This window comes from Chaetodon trifascialis, chromosome 2 (assembly GCF_039877785.1).
Source record: "Chaetodon trifascialis isolate fChaTrf1 chromosome 2, fChaTrf1.hap1, whole genome shotgun sequence".
NCBI classification, from domain to species: domain Eukaryota; kingdom Metazoa; phylum Chordata; class Actinopteri; order Chaetodontiformes; family Chaetodontidae; genus Chaetodon; species Chaetodon trifascialis.
The window spans coordinates 615,361-628,712 of NC_092057.1; the positions used below are offsets into that span (position 1 = coordinate 615,361).

Here is a 13,352-nt window from a genome sequence, read left to right on the forward strand (position 1 = left end):
TCTCAGCTCACTGAAACACATGCTTATATTGAGGTGACCATACGCAGATCAAAACAGAATCTGAACATCATGGTCACGATTCAAAGCTGCATACAGCTAAAACGCTTTGAGAGAGTGACTGCATCAAAGACTCTGAGTTTAAACTCTGTGGCAGCAGCAGATGCATGCAGAAGGCTAACAGAGACCGAAAGAAATGGGACAAAATATGATGATTTGAACCCTTTTCCTTCATCTGCTTCAGCAGTGAAATGTTGAACTGCTGTCACCTTTCCCACCCGCCGACGGGTCTTTATTGGTTTGCTGTTTGCAGTTTTACGGCCACTTTCAGCTCTGCTTAACTGCCCTGCATGATCAATGATCAACCAATGCAGGCTGTTTGGGGGACTGTTCCTCTACGCCACGATGATGCAGCCATTAAAATCAAAAGACTTCAACAAGTTCCCGCTCGCGGCCTTTAATTGGCCCCAGCAGAGGTTTTTGTCTCTCGCCGTCAGTGAATGTTCATCAGAAGCTCTCGAGCTCACAGTGCAGAGATTTCTTCTTCTTTTGTCCTGCTATGAACACTTTCTTTCTGCTTAAACATGCACTAGAGCGTATCATGTCTCCATTTTTAATTGCCTGATACGTTCTTAGCGGCTTTTATTTGTGTACTTTGGAATCTGAATGGCACAGATCACTGAGCCTGGCGAGCCCCTCCCTCTGTGCAGCGATAGATGAGTGATGGAGCTGATGGATGAAGTCTACGAGTCGCTCGTTCGCACAGATGCAGCCAGCCGGGTCAGGCGATGCCACTTTTCACTTCCGTCTGAGTTTCCCTCACAGCTGCAGTTTTCACAAACCTCATCTTTTGCATAACTGAAACGAACAGATGCACTTCTCTGTTTTCCGCTGCCTCCTGTAATTCAGTTCGAAAAGGACGGAGCTTTGAGGAGGACAGAAGGAAAATATGGTGACGCGGTCCAGAGACAGTCGGTGAACATTAGCTGAACGTGCTGCTTCAGTATGAGGCTTTTTACGTGGGACTGCCTTTTACGAAATGAGAGATCCTTCTGCCTGACATGCTTTGTGTTCATGAGACGTTCATACCCAGACGTGATGTGTGATGACATCATTTCTAACATGGAGCCTGAAGCTTTGAGCTGATTCTGGAAATCTTTTCATTAACATTTCTGTCCTTTGCTGCTCAGCGCGTTTGGCTCTCCTGTCGATGAAGGTTGAGGTGTTCATCCCAGCCGCCGCCGCTTCTGTTTATTCCAGACTAACTCTGTCAGTCGCACAGATCTGCTGAATGTTTCGGTGTGCGAGCTCGTGTGAGGGCGCCGCTCGTGTGTGCCAAACGCTTTCAGGCTTTTCTCTGGTCGTCTTTTCATCGAGTGACGAGCAGATGACAGCAGAGAGGAAGAGCGGCGCTGATAGCCGTTTTACCGCCGCGCTCTGCCTTTTCCGGATCACACAGCTGACAGGGATCACCTGATTCTTTCATCTTGCTTTGCGGGCGTCTGTTTGGCCACTCTGCCTCCATCCTCCATCTTTTCCCGCCGCCGCTCACTGTATTTACACGAACTCTAATAATTAGATTAGAGCCAGGAGGGTAATATTGCGACTGTCAGATAAACCCCTGTAGAGTTATCGTACTCATATTAAGGTTGTAATCTCAGAGGCAGAACTCGATTAACCCAGCTGGATTACTCAAATTCCTCCTGGCACCAGTGCAGCTTAGTGATTTCCTCTCTGTAATGGTTTGTCAAAGAAATGGCAGATTTTTTTTATTTTTATTTTTTTTGGTGACAGCGAAACACTTTCAGTGTTAGAACTAACGGTGTAAGTAACTGAGCTTGTGCAAGGTGGTATTTCATCAGTCGGAAAGAAAAGCGCAGTGTCACTCTTCTCCCTCACCCGTTCAAGCGCTTCCTGTCGTCGGGCCCTTCTCATTGGCTCGTTCTAGCTTGGTAACATGAATATATTGCTATCAGCTTGTATGCCAGCCAAGACTCTGCAGAGTGGAAACTGGTTGGAGTTCAATTTGTTGACATGCATATTGGCTGGGAAAAGATAAAGAAGATGAATTAGTAATCGGGCTGGACAGCGTTTCCGTCACTACACTTCAGGTGATGTCGCACAGCGTCTTTTTTCACCAAGCAGCGATCCCAAAAGCAGGAAACTGTCGCATGCTTTAAGTCATTCCTCAACTAATTGTTTTAGCTCCAGTTGTTGACTATTTTAATTCACAGAAGCTTCGTATAATGCAGGCTCGCACGCTGCTTCAGCCATGTTTAATACATCATGTAGTTTATCATATATGTTGAACTGTTATCCTCCGTCTCAGTCCGCAGTGAAGACGTTCCTCCTCCTCAACTTTGTGTTGTGCATCCTCTCTGCCATCCCAGCCCTCCTGACACACACACACACACACACACACACACACACACACACACACACACACACACACACACACACACACACACACTCTCACTCACTCACTCAGAGCTCCTGGCTTTTTCTTTATTCAGTGCTTCCACTGCATCCCTCCCCCACATCTCTCTCTCTCTCTCTCTCCCTCCCTCCCCCCCCTTCTGTTTCCTTCTCAGCCTCCCACCCTCCTCCCCTCCCTCACATCCACAGCCACACATCCTGCCGCTGCACCTCCTCTCGCTCCAGCCCTCCTCTTCGCCGCCCTCGTGCTTCCCCTTTAAGACTGCCCTTTCGCCCCCTTTCTTCTCCCTCGAGCTGTTTCTTTTTGATTTTTGACTCCCTACATTCCTCCCTCTAATCGCTGTCTCTTCACTCCCGCTCTCTCTGTCTGATCATGCTTTCTCCTCGAGCGCCTCCATCGAGCTGTAATTAAAAGCAGTCGCTGAGGCTGAAGGAGCTGCGTTCAGGTGTAACCCCTGACGCGAGCCGAGTTTCTGCTGCTGCAGAACACGTAACGTGCATCACTGGCCTTGTTGCCCGAGAGAAGGGGGAGTTAAATTGAGCAAGCGCTGCATGAATCGAATGTATGTGTGTAGGTTCCCTGACTGGGGGCTCCTTTAAACAGCATGGCCACTTCTCAGCATCACGTATCGTGTTAGGCATTACACAGCGACAGTGAAGGCACAAAGGCACCACTCTCTGGGGCCATCAGGCCTGATTCTGTTCGCTCAGCAATTACTGCCTGCGCTAATGCAAAGACCATGAGGCTTAAGCAGAGCCAGAGTGGAATCTTTTTAATAGCTTCCATCTTCCTGTTTCCGTGATAACAATGGCCGCCACACAGACAATAGAAGTGTCAGCGTATCCTTCAGCCCAGATTGCTTTTGAGTGTTGACCCACTTCAGATAATCCCAGGCCTGTGTGCACACCTGTATGTTGTTCAGGGTCTGTAATGATTGGAGCGTCAATGACGTGCAGTGGACTGGTGTCCGACCCCCCCCCCCCCCCCCACACACACACACACACACACACACACACACACACACACACACACACTGACCGGATCATTAATCGGCCAGCTGATTTTAGTGACATGCAACAGCGGCTGCTTTCGGCTGCAGAGGATTGAAGGGGGCAATAAAAACAGATGAAAGGATTCCACGAGTACATGCAGGTGTGCTTTTCACCGTGGGTACACACACACACACACACACACACACACACACACACACGCTCACACAGAGCCAGCAGTAAGAAAAGCAGCATCTGCTGCATTTCATTCTCTCCCACACAGACACTGTGTGTTCAATCAGTAGTGCTCATACCTGAACAGATCCACCTGAGAGATCGCTGTCACCCCACTAACTCTCCCTCACACACACACACACACACACACACACACACACACACACACACACACACACACACACAGTAAAACTAATGACTTCAGTACTTCAGGCACAAATAGAAGTGTTAGTCCTTGCAGCAAACAATTCTCAGTTCAGCAGGCATCCGAGAGGAAGAGAGGGAGGACGGGAAGGTGGGAGACGAGCGGAAAAAAACCAGAGCGAGAATTGATGTTTTCATCCTGTCTTGAAAATAATGACACACCTGGGGAAAGCATTGCAACGAGGAGAGCATGTTTGTTTACTGTCAAGACGGCCTGCCGTGCTCCATCATTACCTCTGATGTTGTGCAAACGCTAGTGGAAGTCGTGGGTCCACCATACAGTCACAATGCAGTGTGCTAACGCGCTAACTGCTGCTAACAGATGGAGCGGTTAGCCTTTCAGCTTCTTATAGAGCAGAAGTGAGTGGGAGTGGCACAAAAGAGGATGGATGCTGCAAATGACTGAAGGAGTGAATCACTGCAGTGAAAATTGCTTTTTAAGAGAGTTCATTAGCGGAGCTGCAGTGATGTACGACAGCGCAGGCCATTGTAGGAGACCGGGAAGATGGACGTTAACTCTTTCTAGCAGAGGGAAGTTTTCCTGTAGGCCACAGGTGTATAATTGGCTCACCTTTTCAATCTGGTGTTCAGTCAACAAGACTGCAGAGCATGGCAGCTGAACCAAGATCAGGGGGCTGCAGGGAGTCTTAGTAGCTTTTTCAGTCCAGAGAATATTCTGGAGGTCGAACAGGCGCTGAACCCAGATCAGGGGGAGAGGAGGAGAGGTGAGCTTATGAGGATGGTGAGGAGAGGACGCCAAACTAGGAATTTCATGATATGGTGCAACAAATAGCATTTCAGCACTTGGCTCTTCAAACAAGGCCGGCTTCATCACGTATGTCCCACATCTCATGTAAGACATGTAGCATCAGCAGACAAGGCTGCTCACGCATGTCACTGTATGCAGCTTCACGCTCACAGGAAGGGAGCCTGATTTCACGTCAAAAAAACACTGAAAAGACAAATGTTTTGAGGGACTGTTGTTGAGTTAGTCACGTATTTGAAGCCTTTGATCGTGAAACTTCATTCTTGACCTCAGAATCAGTACTTTGACCACATAATGTCAACACTACGTCCTGCTTTCAGCCGCGTCTCACAGAGTTTCTCACTTAAACAAGTTTGAGTTTGTTGAAGTTTTTGAAGCTTATTGAAGTATTAAAAGTTATGGTTGCTCTGATGAAATCAGTGATAGGTGTAAATAAAGTAAGTTAGCCTGGTATTGTCTAAAATGAACAGGGGAGAACAGAAATCCTTTTTTTAATCCAAGTTAAAGTTTAAAATTAGATTTTGTGGCAGTGCAGCCCTGCTAGAATGAGACCTTGCACAGAAAGAAAAATTCAATTAAAAATAAAAATATTAAGGGTGAAGCAGTTCAGACTGATCTCAACTCAAACCACGTAACTGACGTCAGTCTCAGCAGTCCAGCAGCCAGTGGCTGCAGCGAGCGTCTGAGTCAGTTTAGCTCAGCAGCTAACAAAATCGCTCACTCTCAAAATGTTTGTGAGCTCTGGAGAAATGGTCCATAGAACCTACGCTGTCAGTTAATACGTGTTTAATCAGTTGAGTTATTAATGGCAATTAGTCTGTTAATGGTTAATCATTAACATGCCTCTTTCGAGCGTATCGCACTCTTCATCAGTGGATTGAGTCTGCTTATTTGTCATGGACTGTATGACTGTGAGCACCTCCGGGACGTCTGAGCAGAGCTGAATGAGTGGACGTTGTGTTCAGGTTGTTAACAGTGCACCACACGCTGCCCTGAATGCAGCGCAGCCACATGCTGAAATAATAATACACCACAGCGATACCTTGACAGCTTTCTGAACAGCATATGAAGGTTCAGTCAACATAAGTGAAATCACAGCAGTCTGCAGGAGCATGTGGCATTTAAATTGAAGTGACTGGGGGGGGGGGCAGTGTGCCATTACAGCAAGAGCCGCCTTTGCTGGAATGAGACTCTGCAGAGACAGAAAAAAAAGCTAATAACAGAGGAAATGGTACGGCAGCTGAGGCAGGATCAGGATCTGAACAGGTCTTCACCGCCTCTGTGAAACGCTGGTGTCAGAATATGAGAGAGCGCTGGAATGAAAGGAAGGAAGGAAGGAAGTGAAGAAAGAACGGCTGAATAAGCCTTGATGGAGGGAAAGAGAGAGTTCAGCTGAGCGAGGCTTCGTTGTCCCTGAAGGACAATAACTGGACCGCTTTTACAGATGCAAACAAAAATGAGAAAAAAAGTACATAAAACTCAAACTCAGACCTTTACTACTACTGCTGAAATACTATGTGTACTGCTAGCACACATACCAGTCAGTCGTCTGACACGGGTACTGTGACTGCTGCTACCAGTGTTAGTGAATTCACTGTTGATGATGATGATGATGATGATGATGATGATGATGATTCTGTGTTTGATGTGGTAGGAATGTCTTCATGTGTGGGGATTATTGTTAAAGGGGCAGTCCGCTTATTTCACACCATGTTGTCTGTGTCTTTGGAGATCTCGGCCTCACCCACAGTCCACCTCTTGTTTTGGGATTACCTCTAAATTCCACCGGGCGTGTTCCACCCGCGTTCCACCCGCGTTCCACCCGCGTTCCACCCCGCGTTCCACCCGCGTTCCACCCGCGTTCCATCCGCGTTCCACCCGCGTTCCATCCGCGTTCCACCCGCGTTCCACACGCGTTCCATCCGCGTTCCATCTGTGTTCCACCCGCGTTCCACCCGTGTTCCACCCGCGTTCCACCCGTGTTCCATCCGTGTTCCACCCGTGTTCCACCCGCGTTCCACCCGCGTTCCACCCGTGATGCATGTGGCCGAGCTGATCGCTGCCAGCTCGTCTCCGCTCTGCTCCACAGAAAATACACGCTGAGTTCACTCTAACAGACGACATGTCAGTCAGCACAGAGCAGGTCCGACCAGACAGGAAGTCAGACACAGGAACAGTGTGGTGAATAGAGTAAACTTTCAAAATAAAATGCCCTCTGCAGGCTCCTGATCGTACATCAGCAATAATCGCAATTAAAACTGACAAAACAGAAAAATGTTAGCTACAGAGCCGACTTACTCATGGTAGAAGCGCAAATATCAAGAAAAAATGACCAAAGTCAGCAAAGTCTGAGCAAGATAAGAAAATAAGGCAAAATGCTCGCTTCTGGAACGCAGCCCGCGAGCTTTTCAGCCACATGTAGAACAAATTCGTTGCCTACTTGATGTTGTTGAGACGTGCCCAGTTTAACTGGAGATTGGGAGCGCCAAGGCCATTGGCATTGAGCTTCACAGTGGCTCTTCAGAAACCTGTGGGTGACATCAGGGAGACAACGTCCATGTTTTATACAGTCTATATTTCAGTCAGAGTCAGTGGAGAGCATGTAAACTGTGCACCTGGTTTTGAGGCTGGGGTATGTGTTGTATCACCCCTTCGACCACATTCTCTGTGTTCAGAACATCTTCATTCAGTGAATTTCACTGGGCTGCTGCTCACAGCTGCTCAGGCCTCTGGAGAGGTAGCGGTAGATGGGGATGGATAGATGGGGAGAGACGGTGAAATGTACCGTGGAACGCTTGTCTCCACCTTCAGTGCAGAGAGTGAACAGGGGGAACGAGAGAAAGACCTCATGGACTGCCACACAGCTGAATTATAGATGAGGTCGGAGGAATGGAGGCACTCCACCGGCTTTTCCCATCCTCCCACCTCGATCCACACACACAAACTCACACTCAGTTTTCTTCCCGGGCACCACGTCTCTCAGAGGCAGCGCACAGCTCCAGCCCTCCACCTCCCAAACTTCATGTTCACCTAAAGCCTGCCTCTATCTTAACATACACACAGTGCCACACTCACACATGCACACGCACACACTTTCGGAGGCCCTCGCCACGCCTGCATTATTGAAACCCACTTAGCACGCTGGCTTTCTCCTGACATCTGACTCACCGAAGCAGCGACCCATAAGCCCAGAGAAGAAGAGCTGAATTCCCTGATTCTGCCGCAGAAGTGACAAGTGAAGAATATACTCTGATAGCATGAAAGCAGAACAAGACAGGAAGAGCTCGTCTGTGGTGCTGCTGTTGGAAAGAACAGAGAGGAGGAGCGAGCTCTCATGTTCTGCCGCCGGAGGAAGGAGACGATCCTACCCGGACTCAAAAAGTCGGGATGCTGTGAAAAACAGAAATGAAACAGAATGTGATGATCCGCTGATCCTTTTAGACGTACGCTCAACTGAAAGCAGTACGCAAACTTTATAGTTGATGTTTGACCTCATCAACTCTATTGATTTTTGTATGTTTATACTAAATTTGATGCAGCAACATGTTTCTCACAAGTTGGAACAGGAGCAGCTCAAGACTGGGAAAGATGTGGAACGCTCCAGAAACACCTGTCTGGAACGTCCCACAGGTAAACAGGCTCACTGGTAACAGGTGAGAGGATCATGACTGGGTGTGAGCATGGGCATCCTCGAAAGGCTCAGTCGTTCACAAGCAAGTTTGTGAGCACATGATTATATAAAGGATATTACTGCAGGGCTCAGGAACACTTTGCAAAACCATTGAACACAGTTTTTACACAGCGTCCCAACTCTTATGGCAACTAAGAGCCGGTTTTCAGATCTGCTGATCACGTTTGAGTCCTTAAAAGCAACAAAATGCCACAGTGAAGGATGCCCAAACTCAAAATAAATCACCTGATTTTTAACATTTGAAATTCTTTGGCACTTTTGCAACAAGAACAGAGAAGAGGAAGCTTTGAAAGCAGCAGTGTTTGTGGTGAGCTAAGTGAAAAGTTGAAATCATAAAGCTCCCAGGACCAGAAAGACCACGTGGCATCGATAGACAAGGGACATGTCAGAAACATCACACACACTCAGAAACAGCTTACCTCAGTTTGAGCCAATAGCAGAGGTCCAATGCAGCTTAAAAGCCAAAAATCAAGCAAATGGCAGGCTTCTGTGTGGATCACGTTATAGGCATGAAAGTTGGAGTGATAGAAACTTTTTTAGGATTTGCGCCAAGTGAATAGCTTTCATTTACATGAATGGGCTGCTCTGTTTGAACATCTTAGATTAATGCTCCCATGAGAACAAATCACAGCTCCAAGACAAAATATGGTCATAAATGCTACGACACACCCTAAAGTCAGGTTTCGGTTCTGATATTTATGGATGTTTTTATCCAACAAATCAAGCACAACAGAAAAGAAGGCGCTAACAAGCCTCCAGTTTGTGTGTTGGCCAAAAAAAAAAAAGCCCTTTGGTCATGTGATGCACTCATTGGAAATGCTGTGTGGCATTCATCCAAAAGGAACAGCTCAAAGCATCACAGCTCAACACAGTTAGAACCAGTCGGTCAAAATGACTCAAAAGCCACAAATCAAGCTGGCAGTCAGCCACACAAATCCAGGGAAGGACTCGACATGCGTAACAGACACAGAGGCCAAACACACTCAGCGTATAGGCTGCACTGGGTGAACTGCTTTCACTGGCATGAATGGGCATTTGGATAGCTTTCGGGAGCTGCAGTAGTCCTAGTTTTGGAGAAATTATCAAAAGCTTTCCAGGCTGACAGCTGGGGGAGCATCTGTCAGTGTGCGCCTTGAATCATTTCCTGTTGGCACATTTTCAAAGTACAGTCATTTCTTGTGTAACTTCCATAATAGTGCAGGGTGTGTTAACTTTGGTAGGCCTGCAGAGTTCAGCCCGTCCTTTGGCTAACTTTAGCTTAGCTAAGAAGGAACAGCGTAAGTGCCGGCGTGCACAGCGTAGGCTCGTGCACATCGACACACAGCATGGCTGCAAACTTCAGAGGACGTTCCTGAATAACTCAGCAAAGCTTGTCTGCACAAGTGTGTCACAGCTGGGGGGATGGGGGGGGGGGTCTGAAATATGAATGAGGAAGTGCAGTGCACTTTCTGAAGGGAGGTGCTGGTGACTGCCTGAAGTTTCATTTTCTCCCAGTCTTTCCAGTGGCCTGTGCTTGTTTGCTAATGGGGGAAAGCACCCATGAGAGAGTTAGCTTAGCGGCTTTAAGAGCAGGACGCGCAGACGGAGCTGCAGACGGAGCTGCAGACGGAGCTGCAGGCAGCGCTGCGTGCTGACAGATTTGCTCTTATGCTCCAGCAGTGGAAGGATCGGCCAATAAAACTTTATGGCTGAAGTGTTTTACTCTGAAACTCATCCAGACTGGGAGGGAATTCCTGTCTGATGCTCAAGATTTACTATAAAACAGTAAGTTGTTTTTTTTTTTTCATATCCTGTTAGTTCCAGTTTCATGCCAGTGCTCGTTTATCAGATTAGGAATTTCACTTTTCAAATGGATTTTAGAGCAAAACTCTTAAGAAAAAGTATAAATGAGATTTTAGGTTTTAGCCCATGTTAAATGAAATACTTGTGGCTGCAGCTGATGATTATCTTGATTGTGGATGAGATCATTACTTCTCTAATTAACTGGGTAGTCGTGTTGTCTTGAATTCAAAAGTAATGAAAAATATCCTCCAAATGTATTATGTTGATTGGCTAATTGAAAAACGCCAAAAATAATCACTTTAAGAAGAGAGGACTGGGAAAAAAAAAGCATTTCAGCTGTCGGTAATGGGCTGGTTGACGTTAAACAGACACGTCTCCACAGTGGCCTCCACCTTCTGCATCTACACATTATCTGCTGGGCAGCAGCATTTCCCGTTTATTAGACTCTATGTGTCCTGAGATCAGGTGGAGGAGATGAGCATTAAAGAGTTCATTTGTGGCCTCACCTGCCTCAACCCGACACCTTCTATACAGTCCGCTTTGGATTACAGAGCATGCTCTTCTGTTTCTGAGCCTCGGCATGTAAAGGGATATGACATTATGTGCTGTGGGTGTGCATACGTGCCCCCCTTTTGTGTCCCATGTATCATCCATCACCTTCCCATCCCACGCTGATACTCTTCTATTGTCTTTTCTGACAGTAAACCCCATTAAGACAAATATCCCGTTACCCTTCTGTCTCTGAGTTCATGTCTCGCTGTGTCCCTCCCAAACGAGACGTGTCCTGGTAAAGTTTGTGGCTCATCTTAAGTCGGGGTCGGAGTCGGAGGCTTGTTGCACAATTACAAGTTTGTTTCTTTTGTTTCAGGGCCTTAACTAAGGACACTTTGGACCAAACTTGTGATCGTCTGGTTGCAAGTTGGTCTCGCTAACTGCTGCAAGGTGCTTTGTTTTGTTTGGATATCCCCCCGGGTGCTTGTTAGGTGAGGTCAACAGACTGGTCAGAGACCGTGGGTGGTGCTGAAAAAGCCGAGAGATGCTTTGTAGTTCAGATGCAAAGCCTTTCCCTTGTGGAAAGATGTTTGTGAGTTTTCCTTGTGCTGAAAGAAGAAAGAGGGATTTAGTGTCACAGGGCATCGTCACACACACACACACACACACACACACACACACACACACACAGGCACGCACGCACACACACACGCACACTGAGCACAGCTTTGCTGCCTGGAGTTCTTCTAAAACAAAGGCCTTTGAGCGCTGTGGAGAGGCGGTGCATCATGTGTCATTCCACCTGTGAAACCGTTTAGCTGATGAACCACCAAGTGTGAGATTGTGTGTATTGAAGTGTGTGTGCCTCTGTGTGCACATACTGTGGTTGTGCACTTTTGTTGTAGTAGGGCTGAATATTGAATCACAGGCCTGTTTGCCATACACAGTTATGTTTGTGTAGCAGAGTGTGCCATGTATACCAGAGCCTCCTGTAGGCTCAGCATCCCTCTTTCAGCTGCTCAGTGCTGCTGCTGGATACATTGGCCAGCTCATGAGGTAAGTGGTGCAACTCTGCACAAATGTAGCGCATTCATGTGACCTGACCTCAATATGAACATGCGAGCATTGTGACTTGTTGAAGTGATGCTGCAGAGCTTCATGCTACAATGCTAACATGCTCGTATAATGTGAAACACCGCACTGCAGCCAAGCTTGCTAGCCGGTGTGCTAATAACTTGATTTTAAAGTGTGCTGGGTCTGAGCCAGACAGTAGATGGCAGCACAGAGTATTATATTTGTATTATAATTAAACTGTGTGTTTGAAGAGTGTTTGCCCGACTTTTTTTTTGTGTCTATTTTCCACGATTTTGGTATTGTTTTCTCTTTTCAAATCAGATTTCTTTTAAATAATCAAAGCTCTGACATGGCATTTTTATTTCGGGTTAAGAAATGAAAAGTAACCTTAATGATGCAATTTGCCCCTCGTTAAGCGGCGCCCCCCCCCCCCACCCCCCACCCAGTCCCGCTGTGGCCATGACAGCAGACAGAGCCTTCCCTTGTCTGCAGCCCCAAATTCACAAACCAACCAAGTTCATTGTGAAATGCTTCAACAGGTCACCAGTGGGAGCACGCGCACACACACACACACACACACACACACACACACAGACTGATCAAATTAGGAGCAGTGAAGTGGGTAACTCCTCCTCCTGGCTCTCTGGTTGTTTATCGCTCTGATCAGCCGACATGTCTCCAAACCAAATGTTTGGGCTGCGCTCGTCAACCAGCAGCCTGGGCTGTCTGAACTCTCCGGGGGTGCATGTGGAGTCCCAGAACCTTTTCAGCATTCCCACAGAGGCAGAGTTGGGGGCGGAGAAACAAAGGGAGAGTTTTTGTTTGGGGTGGAGAGGAGCGATGTGAGATCACAGAGATAAGATAAACCATCAGTGTCGAAGGGGAGAGCCGCTATCTGTCCGCTCTCTGCCTCCTCTCACTTCACGCTGTCCTCCAATGAAAACTTTCGGCCGTATAAACACAGGAACTCGAGCCGAATCACAACACACAAAAAGTGCTTTTCTGAAAATTTCCTCTTCCCTGAATTCAATGCATTCCAGACCTGAACACGTGCCCAGTTTTGATTGGCTGGCTTATCGCGTGGAGACGGTTGATGGCGGTTTCTCTGGAGTTGGTTGGCCAGGTTTCAGAGAGTTTATGACACGCTGGCTTGTCCTGAATATGCAGGATGAAGGAGTAGAGCTGAAACATTTACTTGATTGATTATTCAACAGAAAATTAGCAACTACTCTGATGATTAATTATTTCAGAAAAATGGCCAAAGTTTCCCTCCTTCCGTTACTCCAACGTGAATATTTGTTGCTTTTCTTAGTCTTGATGAGATGATACTGAAACTGAATATGCTTGGGTTGGTTGTTGGCATTTTATGGACCAAACGATGATGATTCATTGAGACAATAACAGCCAGAATCCTTCGTAATGAGAAAGCATAATGCAAATTTGCTAGTTCATCTCTTCACCTTCCCCCTCTTTGAACCTGTAACGCAGGTTTTTCTCTTCAGTCCTGGCAGCACGGCTCACAGCTGTGCAGTAACGACGCTTTAAAGCAAATTCAAAGCTCACATCAGTGTGAAAATGATGTCATTTAGGAAGCAAATGCAATTAAAACCCAATACAAATAACTTTATTAAACCAACCAGCTCGTTGTACACACAGAGCAATAAAAGATGTGTTTCTAACACGTGA

The 13,352-nt window shown here is 47.0% G+C and overlaps 2 protein-coding genes across 3 annotated transcripts in view; both read left to right on the top strand.

Moving 5' to 3' along the window:
• LOC139339980 (voltage-dependent calcium channel gamma-2 subunit-like) overlaps window positions 1–13,352 on the top strand; it is a 366,973-nt gene that overhangs the window by 146,868 nt on the left and 206,753 nt on the right. The gene's annotated exons all lie outside the window — the stretch shown is intronic.
• mgat3b (beta-1,4-mannosyl-glycoprotein 4-beta-N-acetylglucosaminyltransferase b) overlaps window positions 1–13,352 on the top strand; it is a 54,453-nt gene that overhangs the window by 28,877 nt on the left and 12,224 nt on the right. The gene's annotated exons all lie outside the window — the stretch shown is intronic.